Source organism: Centruroides vittatus, unplaced genomic scaffold (assembly GCF_030686945.1).
Source record: "Centruroides vittatus isolate TY-2023 unplaced genomic scaffold, ASM3068694v2 scaffold_861, whole genome shotgun sequence".
NCBI lineage: Eukaryota > Metazoa > Arthropoda > Arachnida > Scorpiones > Buthidae > Centruroides > Centruroides vittatus.
In genome coordinates, this window is record NW_027122718.1 from 5,266,126 (window position 1) to 5,272,252 (window position 6,127).

Genomic DNA, 6,127 nt, shown 5'->3' on the forward strand with positions numbered 1-6,127 from the left:
TGATTTATTCAAGAATGTACATACGTGTGCCACCTTGGAATTTCAACGATCTCATAATGATTCGGTGCAGCTAGAGGTTATCTCTAATTAAGAGTAGTAACAAAAAAACAAGAAGAGGAGAGCAGGTAGCCAAACTCTTAGTTTCATTTACTACTTTACATTGGACTAATTTATGAGCGTAGTACTTAATGCTGATCATCTCTCACCGGGGAAGAAGCCTACTTCTGTATTTTAAAATTTTCGGTATAATAAATTAAAAAGCTCGCTTAATCATTAGACTAGCTACTTTTTAAAACTTTGAATTTATATTTTACTGTGTTATTATCATTCTTGATTCACAAATAATTCTAAATTCTAAATAGTAAGCAAGACAATTTACGTATTCTTATGTATTAGCCTATAGATCTACGAAACTAGGCCTTTATTCCTTGTCTATAACGAGGGGGGGGGAAAGAAAAGAAAAAAAAGAGGAGGAATCTTTCGAAAATGAAGCAAATACGTCAAATAAAATTTACATCAACTTGCTTCATTTTGAAAATGCAGAATACAATTTAAATGTAAATGAGTTCGAGTTCGTAGAGAATAGAAATAGGTTTTAATATAAAGCGAGAATTTAAAACAACTCCTCTGATGCCCAAAACGAATGTTTACTCGATTGTTTCGAGTCGTGAATACTAAATTTGGTAAATTATAAGCTTAAAATAATATATAGGCTAATTTGAATTTCACTTCACCAATTTTACGTTTATCCAACTAAGATAAATAACCGTAAATCCTTATAGAAGCCTTTTAAGTGCCAACTTATATAAAACCTAAGTTTATTGAATAGATCTTCAATAAAGGCTTCTGTTGGTAAGCATATTTACTTTTTATAGGCCTATAAACGAATTCGTATCATATCTTTTTTATATTTCGAAAGATACTTTCTTAGAAATTCTTTATGTGAAAGAATTAGCTTAGAATCATGTAAACCTTGTAAGATAATCAATACTATAACAAAAGATACAAGCAAACAGCTTAAAGAAGTTATTCATTAATTTTAGATCATATACAATATTAAATCGGAGGAATATGGCGTAAATTTTGTATGATTTTTAATCGGGTGCCCTCTCGGGTACTGTTCCTAGATAAGGACGACACCAATTCGGGTACGGTGTTCCGGTTGATGCAGAGAGAGACCACAGGTGCTCCTCGTTCGTCACGTTCGCGCTAACAGAGGCCGAAGGTTTTTAAATGGAAATTGTTGTGACGTGATCGGACCACCCAGAAAGTGGAAAATCAATCTTGTCATGGAGGCGGCCGTACAACTCGCCCGCTCCTTGTTAGAAAGACTAGTCTGCTGTCAGTAATTACAGCGTGGTCTGGTTGGACGGTAAAGGTACCTCCCCAACTCCAGGCAGACCTCCTTTACCTGGCAAGCGGCACGTTGATTAGGCTTGATGTTACTTCTTTGCACTGCGGTACACTTCTGATAGCTTTTATATTCTTCCTAATAAAGGGCATTAAAATATGTCTAATTTTCCAATATTCGAACGTCAAATGAAAATCAACAAATTAGAATTTAGAATAATTTCTTTTATAATTAAAACACATTTGTAAATTCTCAAAGTTAAACCTTTCAAGTCAAAATAGGCTAATTATTGTAATCTCAGTATTTATTCATTTATAATTTGTATCATTTGCTCTAAACAAAACTTCGAAGGTGAAATGACTACAGTAGCGTAAAATTAAATAGATTTATATGAACTGTAAGTTAAAATTAAATATTAAAAAAAAAAAATTAAAATTAATTATGTAATTTTATAAATAAATATTTATATTTTCTTCAGATTTATATATAATTTTTATTTCATAAATCTTTAGGCGGATTCTTGCATCAGATAAGAAACTAACTAAATCTAAATTATTAAGGGTTGAAAGAATCTTTGCATTTTCTTCTTTTATTTTTGGGGCGTGTGTTTCTTAAAATTATAATTTACCCTGAAATCGTTCTTAATTATTTAAATACAAATTATTTAAGACAGAAAGCAAATTAGGTAAGGTTTAAAGTTACTTCTTTCTTTGTTTAAATCACGTATGAATTCATAAAGTTTAGTAACGCCCTTAAAATAAACAGTTTGCACCCATAGATAAATATTTATCCCACAGGCTATAAATTAACGTATAAAAATTTGAACTGAAGATGGTTTACGGAAAAAGCAAACCTTTTCACACTTTTGGTTTAACCTTTACTTACGTTGACCTCATCTACTCTTATCTACAGGAAACTAAAGCCACATCTAAAAATCATTTTAATCGTTTTCCTGTTTTAACACAAGGTCTGATGCTTTTTCATTATACGAAGCTGACGTGAATCCTTAATTATAAAAATAAAAAAAAAACCCTTTCGCTTTCCTACTCGTCTGATGGAGTGTTTCACCACAATTATAAATTAGCATCTCAAACTTTTTTAGATTATGAATTAATAGGTATAAAATTAGATAATTAAAGTCAATGGTGATATAGTCTTAAGTTTTTTTTTTGGCAGGCAGTGATAATCGCCCTAATTTTTCCCCTTTTTCCAATATGCCTAATTAACAAATCTACACTAAAAATTTTCAGTAGAAAGGTGTCTGAGATACACTCTTTTGCATTGCTAAGTAATTAGAGAAATAATATTTCTTAAGTTTATGTAGGCCTATTAGGATCTATTAATTCCTTTAAGTATAAAATTTCAAACTTCTTATATTTGATTAATATTATAATTAAAAATTTGACCCGTCTTCTATATATTAGAGAAGAAGCGCAATATTTAACAAAAGTCGAATTTCGCTTCATACAATTATTTCTAGAAGTTAAGCGCTTATAAAGCGATTCGACTTATTAAGGCCTAGACGGTTCCTATTGTTGGTATGTCAATCTTATGAATGAGCCTCCAGTAGGCTTTCAACTCTTTTCTATAAGAGAAGAAAGTTGCTTGGCATCATTCACAGAGAGATTGATAAACGAATTCTATTCATTGCATCCTTATCAATTGAGGCATTAATATTGGGCGAGGCCCTTTAAATGGTAGCACAGACCCAATGGTGTGATTCTAATCCTGGATAATTGAATTGTTGTTTGGGTGTGGTTGCGACGTCTTCATATATCTTACGGTCTGGAGAAATTCATTTGTTTTATACGTATTAAATTTAAATATGCTTATCGCTCAATTCAAAAATAATTTAATCTTTAAAATCGAATTTTTATATTCTTTACATCTTAATTTATTGTTCAATTTGTGTGCAAACTTACATTAAAAAAAAAAAAAAATTATTTTGACATAGAATGATATTCAGTATAAAATGTTTATGGCTCTAACTTAATATTCATTGGCATACAAGCATATTTGCATAGCGAAAATTGATCTCCTAATAATCATAAATTAATCTACTCACAGCATTTTCTTTTCCTCCAGATATAACCTGGATAAATGCCAAGTTATCCATTTGCATTACATCTTATTTGAGTATCGAACAAGAGATATTTATCTTAGCCAACTGTTTTTAAATTTGCCCCGGGGCTAAATTGCAAAGTGATAATTAACGTTATCTTTTGTCACGCAAGATCTCTTCTTTTTTTCTTAGTTATAAAGAACCAAACAGTGAAGGGCCTTCAGGTTTTAAATGCATTATGGATACCAGTAAAGACCACTATTGGAATTTGTTTTCGCTCAATGGATCTGATGTCTAATTGACTAAAGCTGTATTGATTCCTAATAGGCGGCTATACGTCTAGGCTGTAAGAGGCGCCATCATGTTCATATTTTTTACCCATGACTCATGGTCAAAGATTACCTCTTGCTCTTACTCGTGTATTTAGGCGTACCATTTATATGGACCAAAACACTCCTATCGGTCCTACTCTGGGAGGTAGAACCACTTAAGAGGCGTTATTGCATTGCAAATATCACCACCCTCAAATCTCATCCCATCCACCCTACTAAAATGAGAGATAAGGTTCTTCAATACATCAGGATAGAGGGCCTCCCTTGTTTTTTTACGGGTGTGCCGGAGGATTTTGAAATTCTTAAAAACTGGGGTAAAAATCTTAGGGTTGTTCCTTTTTTACGCTTTAATGCCCAGTTTCGGGCGGAACCCTATTTAGAGAAAGTTGTCATTGGAAATTTGACAAACGTCCTGACCCGAACTCGACTTTGGAGTGAGATGTCACCAGACACGTTACATGTGACACCCCAATTCCGGTGACAGGCACGTTGAACCTTAGCTTGACACCATTTCCGACAAGAGATCTTTTAAGCCACTTCGAAGAAATTCCATCAATGTTTTCTTTCATTTAAAACTGTCTAAATCCATTTTTTCTTCTTAAAAATATACGACCAGGATTTACCGAAATTTACGCTGAAACATTAACATTAAACATTGTTCATTTCTGAATTTCAAACGGTATAAATAATGTCAAATTTAAATGAACTTTACTTCAAAATTCATCTATTATAATATCTGTTCAGGGATGATATTTCCAGTCTAAGATTTCTGTATATTTTGATTGGAGAATTATTCTAAAAATATTAAATAAATACCATACTATAATTTAATATATAGTTAAATTGGTATTTGGAATTTAAAAATTACAACAATTTTTGCAAATTTTATTAACTGTAGAATACGGAATTTAGATAATGCATTTAAAAATGCTTATTCCTTTACAAAAATAGGTCTAGGTTAAACGTTAACTAGTTAAAGACAAGCTATTGATTAGATATCTTTCAGAATATGTATTTGTAGGTTATTTATCTGATATCAGCCTATTATTATAGGGATATGTAGTTTAGGTTCTCACAATGACATTAGGTCGGTGACATTGTGCCTTCGTGTTATAGATAGGTCTTATAGCGTGCAGATGGTCACGTGAGTTCACGCCTGAACATTTCGCCACTATTATTGAAGACCTCCTATTCTTTTTTCTCCTATCGGCCAATTTTTATTAAAGAACGTCTATAATAACAACGTAGAAGTCTAACGGCAAAATAAGGATAAGATCTAATAAAAGTACCTTTTAATATAGACCTATAATTTACCTTTCTATATGAAAGTATCTTGATAAGGTTTAGATACTGATCGTAAAGTGTAAAAAATATAATGGCACGGCACACCTAAACAATAATAAAAGAAAAAAAGAATCTCATTAAGATAAAATATTTTAAATTGTTTAAAAATTAAGTAACTTAATCAATCTGTTTGTTTAGGCTAAACACCTCAAAGGCTTACTTCTTACATAGACTTATATTATTTGGCCTGGAATTTTCAAATTAAATTTGTAATTTTAAATATATTAATTCTAATTAAATCTCAATTAATTTAAAGGATGGAAAAAAATTATATATATAAATCGATTATTAACGTAGAATAGGATTGAATAGAATGAAAACACTGTTAAAAGTAAAGGAAAGGAAAACGTGTGATATCAATTATAGAAAAAGTGCATCTCACTGGGTGGCCCATCATCCGTTCAGCAAACACAACTTCACCTAATGAAGGGCTAATGGGCAAGTTGATGGAAAAGGATACGGTTTCGGAAAGATTGCCCTAATTATGACTCTCTATTGAAATATGTGTCCCCGGACACTTAGTTGACATGCACACGGGGAACAGTTGTCACAGATAACGAAGGACCCCTCTAACTACTCGATGAGTTATAGCAAATGTCAAAATAGATGCAGATGCCACAGGTGGACTCTCTTGTTGTTATAACTAATTCGAATTGATGTAGATTCATAACTATCTATTTATGTGGCAATTATAAAGGAGGAATATTTGTCCCTGTCTAGACATTTTAGTTTAATTTAGACCACACTGAATATATTGTGTGCATATTTTTATCCTTCGATTTACATGAACAAGTGTAGCCTACGAAACTTATAAACATGCTTATCCAAGGCTAATTAATTTCCTTAATAACATCTAAGAATTCAAACTCGTTTTTATTAAAATTTTATTAATGTAAAAGTCATTTCTTTAGTATTGTTTATAGATAATCATCTATCCTTGAAATATTTAACTGGAAATTCCAAAATTGTTCCCTAAGTTAATAATTAATTTTCCAATTTAAAATGGATATTGTGATGAGAAATTCTACAGAAAAATCT